This window comes from Peromyscus eremicus, chromosome X (assembly GCF_949786415.1).
Source record: "Peromyscus eremicus chromosome X, PerEre_H2_v1, whole genome shotgun sequence".
NCBI classification, from domain to species: domain Eukaryota; kingdom Metazoa; phylum Chordata; class Mammalia; order Rodentia; family Cricetidae; genus Peromyscus; species Peromyscus eremicus.
The window spans coordinates 15,955,724-15,972,447 of NC_081439.1; the positions used below are offsets into that span (position 1 = coordinate 15,955,724).

The 16,724-nt window shown below is 41.2% G+C and overlaps 1 pseudogene; it reads right to left on the bottom strand.

The window, feature by feature from the left end:
- Positions 1-417: 417 nt before the first annotated feature.
- LOC131899704 (polypyrimidine tract-binding protein 1-like) overlaps positions 418-16,724 on the bottom strand; it is a 33,721-nt pseudogene continuing 17,414 nt past the window's right edge.

Here is a 16,724-nt window from a genome sequence, read left to right on the forward strand (position 1 = left end):
AGGGATCTGGATGCAGAGATCCACGGCCAGGCCCCAGGTGGAGCTCCAGGAGTCCAATTAGCGAGAAAGAGGAGGGTTCGTATGAGCGAGAATCCAAAGAATTTTAAGGATAAACAACAGCTTCAAAACAGCGCAATAGGCTCTACACCAGTTGTAACTAAGGAACAGATCGAAGACTGTTCATAGGCTACCTGGAAGAGTAAGTGATTGCAAGTGACCTTGGAGTTCAAGGATGAAATAAAATAACTTCAAGCATTCTAGAAGCAACGCATATGAATGTCACGCAAAAAATAAGTATTGATTGCTTTATATGGGTCAGGTACCATCCTACGTGTTGGAAGCAATAGGCCCCCTCAAAAAACTGCCACCCCTAACCAAGAAGGGATTTGCAATTGATACCTGCTGGGAAAGGAAATCTCAAATTTTCTCCAATAGAGTGTCGCTGGGGATATCGACCGTGAATTTGTGTCCATAGATCTTCACCCTCTCTTTGCTAACTCTTTCCTGATTGCCAGGCTTGCACTGTTGGCGACGAATCATTGCTGAACAGTTCTGAGAAGAGGCAGGCTATGGTGTCAGAGTGAGGTTTCAGGAAATCAGGTAGTACTATAGAGGACAAGAAGGCGGAAGTTAAGGCTTGGAGAGCAGGAATCACCTCTGAAGGTCTATGGGAAGGAGCTCTCAATCCAGTTTGGATTCTGAAACTGAGTCCTTGTCATCTGGGGCTTTGTGCCCTAGAATGACGGAACTTGAGAAGACACTCTCCAGACAGAGGAAACCTACCAAGCTGAAGTTCAATAGGTGCCTTTACCTTCTTTCCAAAACTTGACCTCCTGGAAAAGAATCATTTGAGAAACTCAGCTCACTAGGAGACTGATGAGTGCTGTGTCTGTGAGAGATTAGTCTCTTAACCCGAGAAATGCCTCTCACCAATGGTGGTGTTTTAGACACCAGGAAAAAGGACGCTAAGAGAAAGTTTTATTTCAGGTTGGGGGTTTGGTTGTCAACCCACTAAATTAGAATGAGTTTTCCAAACACAGAGCTGTACAAAGATGGATTCTTCCTTGACAAGCATTTTGACAGAGAGTGGGAAGTGATGTTTCTTGGAATGAACAGTTGATTTCAGATGAATTCCAGTGTCTTTTCCAGTCCTGACATACTAGATTAAAGATGATACTAATGAGTCTTCCCTCCTGGCTACCTCCAAAACTCATTGGAATTTCTATTCTTTATCTTGATGGCATCTAGGAACCGGAAGCAGCTGACTCAGGCTTGTTATTCCCCCTGGTCAATACCCTACCTAGGCCCCTGATCATCTTACAGCACCATCTGCTACCATTCTAGCTTCTGACGCTGCTCATCTGCCTTGAGCAGAGACTGGAGAAAGTGAGGACTGTAACTATATGACGATTGGCTGCACAGAAAGGCGCCTGTGATGCACCACTGCAGCACCAGAACTGGGAAGGGTGGCTTAGGGCTGGAGAACTCATCTGCTTGGAGCCTGCTTGAACTGCCACCTGAAAACACCCCCAAAAGGCAGCTAAATATTTGTCATCTTCTCCAGCCAAGACATGGAATCAACTTCAGCCTAAGAAATGGTCGGCTACTTATGTCTAGGGTCACTTAAAGATTAGATAAAGTTACATACTACGTCCGTATGCTAAATATTGGAGGTGATTCTCAGCTATAAATGAGAATTCGTATAGGAGATGCATAATTTACTAGACCTATCTACATTACTACTCACCACAATAACCTACTTATAATATTCACAGAATCTTCAGTTAGTCCACTGTCATACATTCCCTCAGGTCTCATACACTCAAGGTGTCATACACATTCCTTCAGCTCACTAACGCTCTCTCCCTCTCCCTCTCCCTCTCCCTCTCCCTCTCCCTCTCCCTCTCCCTCTCTCCTCTCTCCTCTCTCTCTCTCTCTCTCTCTCTCTCTCTCTCTCTCTCTCTCTCTCTCACACACACACACACACACACACTTACATGCTACCCACACTTATTGAAATGTCACACACATTCATTCAGATTTAGTCATCAAGTTTCATGTCTCCCTTATCCAGCTGTCAGCTCTGATCACCTAAATGTCACACATTCATACTTACTCAAAGGCCACACAGTCCTCAGACAATGCTGTTGCATGTACTGTACGTACTACCCATACTCCTTGGTACATTTTGCATGGAGGTATCCTCAGATATCTGGCTTTTCAAAGTGTGGTCTCTATACCAGCAGCATTAAAATTACTTGGGAGACTGAAAAAAAATACAGAATCTCATGTCCCACTCAGCTATGATGAACTAAAATCTGCATTTCAACAAGACTCCTAGGTGATTCATATGCACATTAGCAGTAGAAAGCACTAACATCAAGACTAACTCTCATTAACCATCATATTTCAAGTGCCTATCAGGTGCTCAATAAATGGCTTTTAAATAAATTAGTGACACATTCTTATGTCAACCATGCTCATCAAAATGTTCCTTCTTGTAATCACACTCTGAAATACATTTCTGAAAGAAATTCTTGCTCGTGTGTGTATAGGGAAAAATGCAAAGGAATGCTCACTGGGAAAAATAAGAAACCAGAGCGATGACTATTAATAAAGTATTTATTATCTGTTCTGTGGTAGTAATGAATGAAAAGGACAGACACTATTACAGATGAAAGTATAATCTTGAGTGAAAAACAATCAAGTTATAGAATGATCAAATTACACGATACTATTTATACTTAATTGGAGAACAATAGACAGTATTACTTATGGATACATTAATGTGCAATGAAAATATAAAACTTATAAGAAAAAAACAAGTTCAGGGTACTGAATTTCACACGTGTGAAAGAAAAGAATTAGGAACATTCTGGCGGTGGTGGTGCACACCTTTAGTCCCAGCACTCGGGAGGCAGAGGCAGGCGGATCTCTGTGAGTTCAAGGCCAGCCTGAGCTACAGAGTGAGTTCCAGGACAGCCAGGGCTACACAGAGAAACCCTGTCTGGAAAAACCAAAAAGAAGTCAACTTGGTGAGTCTGAGGGCAGGAGCGGGTGCAGTACTATCCCCTGTTTTGTGAACATTTAATTGAACAAGACAAAAACATGAATGAGAAGAAAAGAAGACATTCTGCTAATCTTTGATGTTTCATCTCCTCAAAAATTCAGCACTTCTTCTTCCACTCTATTTCCCAGGAAATTTTCATTTTCTCAAGCCAGTTGGTTGGTCACTCTTCATTCCTAGGCTGGCACCTGCTCCCACAAACACTTGATTCATGTGGCTTTGAGCTGAACCCCTGGCGGGGCTCATAATGAGCCCTTTTGCTTCCTATTGGCCCCCTGTGGGCTAGCATCAGCCAGGACACTTAATAATGGCTACATGAAAGAGACTCCAGAGGATGCTCCTTCCCAGATCACTCTTGCATCACTATTAATTCATATTCACACTCGTGTTTCATGCTCATCCAGAAGGCAACGCACAAATGTTTTGATTGTACTCCTCTCTAATTCACAGTCCTCTAGTCACAGGCCTGTTCAACACTACTTTCTTTTGGTAATTGTCTTATAGTGTCACAAAGCTGTATATTGGAAACTCTGTGCTTCTTCCACAGTGGCACACCACATGCCCCTAGTCAAACATCTTTATCTCCCACATATGTTTACATGCTTTTCATCGAACAAGCAACTTATATTTGTTCTTAAAAATTATTGGAGGAAACATCTACCCCATCTGTGACCTGCTGGAGCACGGTGAGGCTGGGGATCAGTCCTGTGGACCCAGGGCTGCAGGATCTCCGAGACACAGGGCAGCAATGGGATGTCCAGGAAGAGTCTCAGTGAGGGCCCAGCATCGATGGAGCAGCAGAGACCAGGGGCCTCGAACCAGACCAGTGATTCTTTTTGATAAATGCCTTCATGTAAAAATATATGGTTTACTGTGTGACTCACTGTGTCACACCGCAGCTTCCATGACCAGATTTTCCGTTCTTCCTTTTTTCTTTCTTTTTCCCCCCCCTTTTCCTCTTAAATTTTATTTTGTTTTATTTTGGGGTGGGGAGAGAGATGAGTGGGACAGGGGGACACGATGTGAAAGACACAAAGAATAAATAAAAATAAATAAATAAATAATAAATGGCTGGAAGATGATGAGCTAGTTCAGTGGTTGAGCATTTGCTGCTCGTGCAGAGAACCCATGTTCAATTCCCAGCACCTATAGGATGGTTCACAGTTATATGTAACTCCAGCCCAGGTCAAAAATGACCTGAAACAAGAGGAGAGACTAGTAGGGACCGGGGTGGGGGGTGGGGAGGTGGCGGGGTGGCGGGGGCCTCAACGATAGCATAGAATGAAGGGTGGACATTCGATGTGTGATACACACATATATGAAGATGACATAGTAGAGGCCATTAATTTGTAAAATGAACATGAATCAAATAATAAAGTCTAAATGTATTTTTAGACTAACATTCTATATAGTTTCACATAACTCAAACAGCATGTCAACATCATTATAGAGACTAGAGCTCAGATTGTCTCCAAAGCTCTATGGTCTTGGAAGCTTCTATCATACAATTGTATTCTTGGTAGAGCAGTGTATATACTATTATCAAGGACACGTTTGAACATTGTTATCTCTGGACCTTTGATTGCTTTAACTCTAAGTTTCCATCTTGAATTTGTACTTCTGTGTCTTTGATGTTCCACATTTGTAACATTCAACTCCCTTATCTTATGTATTCTCTCCTACTTGGGCCAATTGATTGATCTTATACAGAACATCATTAGGATACGGCCACTGGGCATGGGAATGCTTAGGTGGATGGGAGGTTCTCCTGGGACTGAGGGGTCAAGCCTGAAATGCTGCCACTGATGCTTTTTCTCCCCTTTTCTGTCATCTGCTCACTAATTAATAAAGAAAGGTTTGGTGTGATTTTTTTTTAATGCTGAATGGGGATCTGCAGGGCAAAGGGCCAAGTTATGACTTAATCTAATTCAACAACAACACAACAAAACCACCTGAAGTCATAACTCCTCCAGATTTCTCAGGGGCAGGCTATGTGTGCCTTGATAACCAATTGTGCGCCATTACATTGGAACCACACTGTGGGCTTTACTTCATGATGAAAATCTAGGTATCCCCTATGCCATACAGAAATGGAAGCGACATTTAAAACTTTCCAAAATTTTTTATGCTAAAGATAAAAAAGCCTATAGGCAACTTACTTCGAGTTGTGTCAGGTTTCTGCTTATTTTAAATTGTTAAGTCACTGGGTATCGCAGACCGTGAAGTAGCTTCATCTCCTTAAAAAAAAAAAGGGGGGGGGGAGGGTTGAGGGAAAGAGAGCTTGGGTGAGCGGGAGATCCCAGCTGGATCAACAACAGAGAGGGAGAACAAGGAATAGGAGACCATGGTAAATGAAGACCACATGAGAATAGGAAGAAACAAAGTGCTAGAGAGGCCCACAGAAATCCACAAAGATACCCCCACAACAGACTGCTGGCAATGGTCGAGAGACAGTCCGAACTGACCTACTCTGGTGATGGGATGGCCAAACACCCTAATTGTCGTGCTAGAAACCTCATCCAACTACTGAGGGATCTGGATGCAGAGATCCATGACTAGGCCCCGGGTGGATCTCTGGGAGTCCAATTAGCGAGAATGAGGAGGGTTTATATGAGAGAGAATTGTTGAGACCAAGGTCGGATAAAGCACAGGGACAAATAGCCAAGTGAATGGAAACACATGAAATATGAACCAATGGCTGAGGGGTCACCAACTGGATCAGGCCCTCTGAGTGGGTGAGACAGGTGATTGGCCTGATCTGTTTGGGAGGCATCCAGGCAGTGGCACCGGGTCCTGTGCTCATTGCATGAGTCGGCTGTTTGAAACCTGGGGCCTATGCAGGGTCACTTGGCTCGGCCTGGGAGGAGGGGACTGGACCTACCTGGACTGAGTCTACCAGGTTGATCTCAGTCTGTGGGGAAGGCTTTGCCCTGGAGGAGATGGGAATGGGAGGCGGGCTGGGGGGAAGGTGAGGGGGGCGGGAGGGGGGAGAACAAGGGAATCTGTGGCTGATATGTAGAACTGAATTGTATTGCAAAATAAAAATTTAAAAAAAAGACTAAAAAAAAAGAGTTACAACTAACAATCACTTAGGTGACAACCAAATTGTGCTTCCCTCAAAAAGAGCAATCCCTGTACCCCTCAGTTTGCATTTCTGTAGGATAAGAACCGAGACAACAACACGTTCGGCTGATAATTATGCAATTGTGCTAGTACTTCATTAATTCAAAAGCACTTTGTGAGAAAATGTAAGTATGGCTTCCAATAGGAATGTGATTCCTGGTCTTGGTACCAAGCTGGCAGATTTGAGTTTGCAAAGAACACCAGACTTTCAAGTTAAATCATTTGTAACCAGAACTTTAATCCCAACGATTCAAACATTACAAATGACAGCATGGAGGGGCCGGGGTAAACTTGTATACTACCTAACAAAATCAGCTCCACAATGACCCTCAAATTGGCATTTCAATGAGACTGTCTCCCATAGGCTCCTGTATTTGAATACCTGGACCCAAGTTGGTAGTGCTTTGGGGGGTTGGTGGTGCTTTGGGAGGTTGGCGGTGCTTTGGGGGGATGTTTAGAAAGCATGGCCTTGCTGGGTGAAGTGGGTAGCTTGGGCCGACTCTCAGAACAAAAATCCCCCTGCCACTTCAGTTTCCTCTCTCTGCTTCTGCTTGCCCTTCAAGATGTGAGCTCTTAGCTTCCTGCTCCAGCAGTCCTGCTTGCTGGCTGCTGCATCTCCACCACGATGGACTATTAGCCTTCTGGAACCGGGTCTTAGTAAGTGTTCCTTTGCTATGAAGAGACATCTTGATCACAGCAACTCTTATGAAAAGAAAGCACTAATTGGGGCTTGCTTATAGTTTCAGAAGGTTAGTCCCTTACTGTCAAGGCAAGGAGCACAGAGGCATGCAGACAGGCGCTGGAGCAGTACTGAGCTACATCCTGATCCATAGGCAAAGAGAGAGACTCTGGTCTTGGCATGGGCTTTGGAAACCTCAAACCCTACCTCCAGTGTACTGGCTGGTTTTGTGTGTCAATTTGACACAAGCTAGAATCATCAGAGAGGAAGGAGCCTCAGTTGAGGAAATGCCTCCATGAGATCCAGCTGCAGGCATTTTCTCAATTAGTGATCCATGGGGGGAGGGCCCAGCCCATGGTGGGTGGTGCCATCCCTGGGCTGCTGGTCCTGGGTTCTATAAGAAAGCAAGCTGTGCAAGCCAGGGGAAGCAAGCCAGTAAGCAGAGGCCACACCCCTCTATGGCCTCTGTGTCCTGCCTCCAGGATCCTGCTCTATTTGAGTTCCTGTGCTGACTTCCTTCAGTGATGGACAACAATGTGGAAGTGTAAACCAAATAAACTCTTTCCTCCCCAACTTGCTTTTTGGTCATGGTGTTTCCTCACAGCAATAGAAACCCTAGCTGAGACACCCAGTGACACACTTCCTCCAACAAGGCCACACCTCCTAAACCTTTCAAATAATGCCAGTTCCTGGTGACTAAGAATGCAAATCTATGAGCCTACGGGGGGGGGGGGGGCATTCTCTTTCAAACCACCACAACTGTAAGCCATAATAAATCTCTCTTCTATAAATTCTTAGTCATGGTGTTTTATTACAGCAAAGTAACTAATACATTGGTCTCTTGAAGTCTCCAATTTTCAGATAAAGACTATTGTAAACAGGTATTCATCTATTGCAATCATGTAAGGAACTTAGGACCTAAGCAAAGGTAAAATGTCTTGAAATGTGTCAGACTGTACACAAAGCAGGCAACCTCCGCCTGCCTAGGGGGAGACTAGTTAGTCCTTTTCTATTTACTGTTCGGCTTGCATCCACAGCAGCTACCACAGAGTGCTTACTCCTCCACAGCTGTGCACTGGAACCCAGCTAAGGAAGAACAAAGTCTTGGTTCAGCATCTGCCAGTTTGTGTCTATAACAAAATATTAGCACATCACACCTTCACAAGGAAAAATTATACCATTAGGCATGTCCCAAGAGACAAACTGAGCAATTAAACATCTTCCTTTCTTTCTTCCTTCCTTCCTTCCTTCCTTTCTTTCTTTCTTTCTTCCTTTCTTCCTTTCTTCCTTTCTTCCCTCCCTCCTTTCTTCCTTCCCTTCTTTCTTTCTTTCTTCCCTTCTACCCTTTTCTTTTGTTCCTTTCTTATTTCTATTGTTCTGCTGTAGTATTCATTGTTAATGGTACTGGGTGAAATAAGGTCACTTCTGTGCAGATGTGTAATGTATTTTGAGCATATCACCCCCTCTACTGCACTACCCTCAACTTTCTCGACGCTCGCTCATCACTCTGGCTGTTCCCTTTGTTCCCAAGATGGTTTCTCTTCTGATTTCATGTTTTATGCACATTTGAAGTTTTTGTCTATCTATATAAATTCCAAGTCACAAATGACAGGAAAACATTCAATACTTGTCTTTCTGAAACTGACACAATTTGCTTAACAAGATTGGTTCCAGTTGTACCCATCTTCCTGCAAATAGTATAATCACAGTCTTCATGACTGAAAAATTACAGTGCAGTCTTACATTTTCTTTATCCATGTCTCTGTTAACAGACACCTGTGTTGGTTCCATGATTTAGCTATTGTAAGTACTGCTGAGATAAGCACTGATGTGCAAGTATCTCTGTGATGTGTTGACTTGGAGTCCTTTTCCTAAATACCCAGGAGTGGTCTAGCTGGGTCATGCGATGGTCTACTTTTAGAATAATTTTTTACGTTATTTTCTTTATAAAACATATTTTTAACTTATTTTATTTTGTTTGTGTGTACAAGTGGGCACATGTGCACACTTGTGTCTGCCTATGTGTGTGCACATCACATTCACGTAAGAGCCCATGGAGGTCATAAGAGGGCATCAGTTTGCCCAGAACTGGAGCTACAGATAATTGTGAGCTGCCATTCAGGTGCTGAGGATTGAATCCCAGTCTTCTGCAAAAGCAGTTAGTACTCATAGCTGCTGAGCCATCTCTTCAGCCTCTATGTTTCGTTTTGTGTGGAAATTCCACACTGATTTCCGTAGTGGATGCACTGATTTACATCCCCACAGGGGTTCCCTTCGCTGCATCCTTATCATCGTTTGTTGTTTTCTTAATGACTGCCATTTTGAATGGGGTGGGGTGAGATAGAATTTCAATGGACTTTGTTGTTGGTTTTATTTTGAAATAAAGTCTTATCATGTGAACCTGGCTGGCCTGGAACTCTATATGTAGACCAGGCTAGCCTCAAAACCACAGAGATCTTAGATTAGCTTGTTTCTTATCAGCTTTCCTTAACTTTAAATTATCCCACCTGTCTTTGACCTTGGGGCTTTTCTCCATTCTCTTACTTAGGTAAATTTTACTCTTACTCCGTGGTTTGCTGGGTAGCTGGGTAGCTGGCCCCTGATGTCTCCTCCTTCTCTCACTCCTTCTTTTTTCCTCCTCCTCCCAGATTTCTCCTTCTATATATCCTCTCTGCCTGACAGCTCCACCTATCCTTTCTCCTGCCTTGCTATTGGCCATTTAGTTCTTTATTAGACCACCAGGCTAATCTAAGACCAGGCATTCATAATTAAGAATAAGCCTCCGTGGGTGATTTAATTGGAAGCTGGTTGGCTGGCACCCCAAAAGAGTAAAAACAACAACATAAGGCTCTTCCTTTTTAAAAATCTCTTATTTTTTATTTTTATTATATACAATAAAAGTATTATATATACATTTTTAAATATATACATATATATTTATTTTAAAAAAACCACAAAGATCTATCTGCCTCCATCTCTATTGTCTCTGCCTCTGCCTCCCTTACAAGTTCTGGAATTAAAGTTGTGTGCCACCATGCCCAGCTCTCAATGTAATTTTAATTTTAATTTTTCTAGTGGCTCCTGAGATTGAGCATGTTTTCACATGTTTATTAGCTGTTTGCACCTTCATCTTTGGAGAACTATCTATTCATGACCCCATTTATTGATTGGATTGTTTGGTTTCTTGTTTCATAGTTTATGGATTCTATACATGTTCTAGATATTAATCCTCTTTCAGATGTATAGTTAGCAAAGGTTTTCTCTTGTTCTCTCGGCTGTCTCTTCTCTTGATTAACCATTTCATTGCTGTGTTAAAGCTTTTTAATTTCAGGAAATCCCATTCATGTTATTTCTTAAGCAACTGGAGTCTTATTCAAAGAGTCTTTTTCTATGCCTGTATCTTTCTAAATTTTATTTTATTTTAATTTAATTTATTTATGTGAGTGTTTTGCTTGCATGTATATATATGCACCACATGAATGCCAGGCGCCCATGGAGGTCAGAAGAGGGTATTGGATTCTCTGTAACTGGAATTATGGACAGTTATGAGCCACCATGTAGGTGCTGGGAATTGATCCCAGGTCCTCTGCAAGAACAACAAATGCTCTTAACCACTGAGCCATCTCTCCAAACCGCTTATATCTTTTGGTTGTTTTGCTTTGCTTTTCTTATTTAGACAGGGTTTCTCTGTGTAATAGTCCTGGCTGTCCTGGAACTCACTCTGTAGACCAGGCTGGCCTCGAACTCACAGAGATCTGCCTGCCTCTTTCTCCCAAGTGCTAGGATTAAAGGTGTGTGCCACCACTGCCCAGTACCTATATCTTTTTTTAATTAAATTACATTGTTTATTTACTGTATGTGAAGATGCACATACCTGTGCTACAGCATGTATGTGAAGGTCAGAACAATTTTTGAGAGTCAGTTCTCTCCTTCCACTACATGGGTCTTAGGGCTCAAACTCAGGTTTTCCAGGCTTGGTAGCAAGTGCCCTTACCACTGAACAATTTCACCAGCCCATATATATTGAAATCATTTACTATTATGGTATATTGTATATGTATGGGTATATAAGTGCCACAGAATATTTGTGTGTTCAGAAAACAACCTTCAGGAATCAATCTCTCCTTCCACCATGGGCTCCAGGGAGAGAATTCAACTCAAGCTTGCATGGCAAGCATTTTTACTCACTGAGCCATCTCTCTGACCCTCTATGCCTATATCTTGAAATTTTTGTCTTACTTTTGCCTATAACAGCTTCAGAGTTTCAGGTATTCATTAAGGTCTTCGATTCATTTGGAATTGAGTTTTGTGTAAGGTAAGAAAAAGGAATCTGGTTTCATTCTTCCACATAGGGACATTGTTTTCTCACCATTATTTGTTGAAAAGACTGTCTTTTCTTTTTATGTATATTTTGCAACTTTATAAAAATCAGGTGGCTGTATCTGCAAGGGTTTATATCTAGATCATCTATTCTTTCTATTCCATCGAGCTGGTTTTGTGCCAGTGCCATGCTGTTTTTATGACTTTGTACTTTTTGCTCAAGATTGCTTTGGCTATCCAGGGTCTTTTATGCTTGCATATGAATTTTAATACATGCCCCCCCATTGCTCTGAAGAATGAGACTGAAATTTTAAAGGAATTGCACTATAACTGTAGAATGTTTATGACAAAATATCCATTTCCACAGTATTATATCTTCCAATTCATACGTATAGGAAGTCTTTTCATCTTCTAGTGTCTTCTTCCATTATTTCTGCAGTATTTTAAATTTTTAATTGTAGAGGTCTTTCACTTCCATGATGAGGCTTATTCCAAGGTAATTTTTGAGGCAATTCTGAAACTGTTTTTTCTAATTTATTTCTCAGTATATTTCTTATTGGTATATGTCTGAGTCAATGTTCTATTGATGTGAAAAGAAACCGTGACCATGGCAACTCTTATAAAGGAAAACATTTAATTGGGGCTGGCTTACAGTTCAGAGGTCTAGTCCATTATCGTCGTGGTGGGAAGCATGCAGACACAAAGGCAGACATGGTTTTGGAGAAGTAGCTGAGAGTTCTACATCTGGATCTACGTGCAGCAGGAAGAAAGAGTGAGCTGCTGGGCCTGGCTTAAACTTCTGAAACCTCAAAGCATTCCCCTAGTGACATACTTCCTCCAACAAGGCCACACCTCCTAATAGTGCAACTCCCTAATGACCAAGCATTCAAATCTATGAGTCTATAGGTCCATTCCTACTGAAACCACCACAGTATATAAGAAGGCTACTGACTTCTGTGTGTTAATTGTGTATTTATCACTGTGCAGAGAGTGTTCATTAGATCTAAGAGTTTTCTGATGGAATCCTTAAGCTCTCTTATGTGTAGACTCCTCTCATCTGCAAATGGAGATACTTTGACAACTTCCTTTCTTATTTATATCCCTTTTATTTCTCTCTCCTATCTTATTACTTTAGATAAGACTTCAAGCACTGTTGAATAAGAGTACAGAAAGTGGCCGGGAGGTGGTGGCACATGCCTTTAATCCCAGCACTCAGGAGGTAGAAGCAGGCAGATCTCTCTGATTTCGAGACCAGCCTGGTCTACAGAGTGAGTTCCAGGACAGCCAGGCCTGTTACACAGAGAAACCCTATCTCAAGGGGAAAAAGTGTACAGAAAGTATGCCTTCCTGTCTTATTTCTGATTTCAATTGAAATGCTTCGACTTTCCCCCTATTTAATAGAATGTTGTATGTCATTTCATTTTCCTGTATGTGTTAAGACTTATTTTGTGTCTTATTACGTGATCTATTTTAGAGAAGTTTCCATGGCTGCTGAGATGGATAGAATGGTCTGTAGATGTGTATTAGGTCCATTTGATCTATTATGGCATTTAACTGGGGTTTTTCTCTATTTTTTTTGTCATGAAGACCTTTCCATTGATGAAATAAAGGTACTAAAGTTGCTTGCTATTATTGTGTTGGGGATAATCTTTTTTTTTTAAACACACAGTGCTGTTTGCCTTATGAAATTTGGTACACCAATGCATATATTTTTGAATTATAACATATGTTATTCCTTTCATCAGTATGAAATAACCCTCATTACTTCTTCCAGGTAATTTGGTTCAAAGTTTACCTTGTCAAATATTAGAGCAGGAATCCTTGCTTGCTTTCTATTTCCACTTGCTTGGAATGCCTTTTTCCATCTTTCCCCCTTTGGTTACATTTGTCTTTGTTAATAGAATATTTTCCTTGGAGAAACCAGTAGATGGATTCTGTGTTTTAATCAATCTGCTAGTCTGTGTCTTTTAAATGGGAGAATTTAGTTAATCAATATTGAAAGTTATCATTAATAAGTGTATATTAATTCCTGTCACTGTGTTGATTTTGTAGTGTTTGGTGTCTTCCTATTCTTCATCTGTTCAGTTCTTGTAATGTGGTTTATTCTATACTGGTGTCTTCTGGATGTGTTTATCTTTGTCTTCAATCTAAAGTATTCCTCTAAGTATCTACTCTACTGCTGGTTTTGTGATCATGAATTGCTTTAGTTTGTGTTACTGACAAAAAATAATCTTTCTCCTTCAATTATTATAGATAGTTTTGCCCAATATAGTAGCCTGAGTTGGCAATTATTCTCTTTCAATACTTGGCATTCATCTTTCCATGTTCTATTGGCTTTGGGGGTTCTGTTGAGAAATCTACTGTGATTTGAATAGGCTTGTCTTTATATGCGACTTGGTGCTTCTTTCTTGTAACCTTCAATGTTTTTCTTTGTTCTCTATGCTTGGTGTTTTAGTCACAATATGATATGGGGAGGTTCTTTTCTGGTCTTGTGTGTTTGTTGTTCTAAATTCCTCCTCAATCTGGATTGTCATCTCTTCCTCTAAATTTAGGAATTTTTCAGCTATTGTTTTGCTTAATATACTGTTTAAGCCTTTAGCCTGAAGTTCTTCACCTTCTTTTATTCCTATGATTCTTGTATTTCTGGTTTTTAATGGTGCCCCATAAGCTCTTCTATTGTGTTCATATTTTCTTATCATTTATCTTTGTTGATGTTTGAGTGTTCAACCTTGTCTGACCTTGATGATATTATATCTTCCACTTGATCCATTCCATAAGTGAGGTTTCCTACTGAGTTTTTTACTTGAAGTACTAAGTTTTTCATTTTTAAAATGTCAGTTTGATATTTTAGTTGAATTCCTGTCTCATCTCCTGTATTTATTTACTTTTCTATGTGTTTATACTCTATTTTAATTCATTTAGAAGTTTAATTGTATCCTAATTGACTTTATCAAATATTCTTATAATCATTGTTTTGAATTCTTTGTCTAATTCATTCCCATTAGTATCCATTACTGTGAAATAGGTATTTTTAGGGGTAGCCATACTGCCTTGACTTTTTTGCATTTCTTATATTTTGGCCTTTGGGTCATTTCACTGACTAGAATTTTTTACCATCTGCCTTTTTTCAGTTGAAAGTGGTTTTCAAATAGTGCTAAGTAGTGGAAGGTTTTTCGTACATGTTTCAAGTAGGTTGAGTAAGACGGGTTAGCATTAAATTGATTGACAAAAAACTAAGCAAAGAAACAGCTAGGGGGGAGACGTTGGGATATGATTAGGGTCTACAGAGTTTCAAGATCATTAAAGCTATGAAGTATCACAATTAATAAGTGAAAAGAGAAGACAGGGAAGATGGAGAGAGTTGAAGGAGTACAAATGAGAGGGAAAGCATATGGGTTCCACGTAGGGAGAACAGTAGCAAGTACACACCCGAATGGGTACAGAACAGTCCAAACCAGCTGAACAATATATGGACTAAAACAAGATTATTATGAGATACTTATACGAAAGTGAAGATTAAAAATTTTAAGTAAGGAACTGAATTGTATTGTAAAATAAAATAAAATTTAAAAAAAATTTAAGAAAATAACAAAAAAAAATTTAACAATATCCAAAAGACCAAGTTTACTAAAAGAACAGTGGATTTGAACATCACAGCAGTCTACATCTGTGACAGCTGATAAAGCAGAGTGTGCAGATGAGGAGGGTGGAATTTGCGATCCCAGTTCAAGCCTATAAAACCAGTTTTGGACAGTGTGTTGCTGCTGTGATGTTTACACACATTGCTCTTTAGATCTGGTGCTGTGGGATGGTCTGTATGTCAAATTGCTCTGATTGGTCAATAAATAAAACACTGATTGGCCAGTGGCCAGGCAGGAAGTAGGCGGGACAAGGAGAGAGGAGAACTCTGGGAAGTGGAAGGCTGAATAGGGGAGACACTGCCGCCATGACAAGCAGCATGTGAAGATGCCGGTAAGCCAGGAGCCATGTGGCAAGGTATAGATTTATAGAAATGGATTAATTTAAGATGTAAGAACTAGATAGATAGAAGCCTGTGCCATTAGGCCAAACGGTTTAAATAATATAAGCATCTGTGTGTTTATTTTATAAGTGGGCTGTCGGATGGCTGGGGTTTGGCGGGACCGGAGAGAAAACTCTCCAGCTGGTTTCTAGTACAACTGTGCTGAGCTGAGTAATGGAGTTCTTCATTCCATCATTAATGTTCTCCATGGGTTGGCAGCAGCACTGGTATTAGGAAGGAAGGAGAACCTTGTTGAGGCTCTGAGATGTATTGGGCTGTTGGTTTCTCCCAGATTCTGCAGAAACACTCCCCTCTGGCTGTCATAGAAGTGTTGGAGGATGTACTGGCTGGTTTTGTGTGTCAACTTGACACAAGCTAGAATCATCAGAGAGGAAGGAGCCTCGGTTGAAGAAATGCCTCCATGAGGTCCAGCTGTAAGGCATTTTCTTAATTAGTGATTGATGGGGAAGGGCCTAAACCATGGTGGGTGGTGCCATCCCTGGGCTGCTGGTCCTGGCTTCTATAAGAAAGCAGACTGAGCAAGTCAGAGCAAGCAAGTCTGTAAGCAAACCTCTCCACAGCCTCTGCATCAGTTCCTGCCTCCAGGATCCTGCCCTGTTTGAGTACCTGTGCTGACTTCCCTCAGTGATGAACAGTAATGTGGAAGTGTAAACTGAATAAACCCTTTCATCCCCAACTTGTTTTTTGGTCATGGTGTTTTGTCACAGCAATAGAAACTCAACTAAGACCGCAGAGGGGAGGATACAAGCCATTGTCTTTCTCTTGCCATTGACTTCAGGGGGAACCCTACATGCTGAGGCTGAACTGCTGCTTCAACACCTTCAGTTCTGAAGGATAATCATCAGTGTGTCCAATCCTTGGCCATCAGTGAATTGTTTCTTCAATGGCAATGTGTGTTGGGCATCACCTCCCCTGTAGTTTCCATCTATCTCAACCCACTGCTTGGTACATGGGCACTATTTCATGTCTGCTCCTATGCACTTCTCCATGGAGACATCACCTGACTTAATAAATGTATTTGCACCTATTATTTCATGAAGGAATAAGTAATAATGTGTATTATTCTAACTTGTTTTCTTTCACCAAGTCAAATCAATGGGGCTTTTGATCAACCATTCTTATCCAGAAGTCTCCAGCTAAAACATATTTAAAATGCACCAAGCTTATAAAGTCTCAGAAAAAAATACAGTACATAGTCCTGTCAAATAAAATTTTTCCCTGTACACCACTTCTCTTGAAAACTGGCATTCTATTTCCTTTCATTTGACTTAGATGGGCTACCAGACCCAAAGAAGGACATGGAGGCAGTGTTCACGATCTTCTCCTATCTCTGGCTACAAGTTCTCCCTTCTTGGAGTTTTGCACCTGAGGTGGAGGACTCTAGCTACAATAATCATCTCTAGAGCAACGACCCCCGGAAGGAAGTGGGCCATGATTGCAGCTTCTTTCTTCATTGCTGGACAGTTCTACTCCTGGGCTGCAGCCACAGTGTT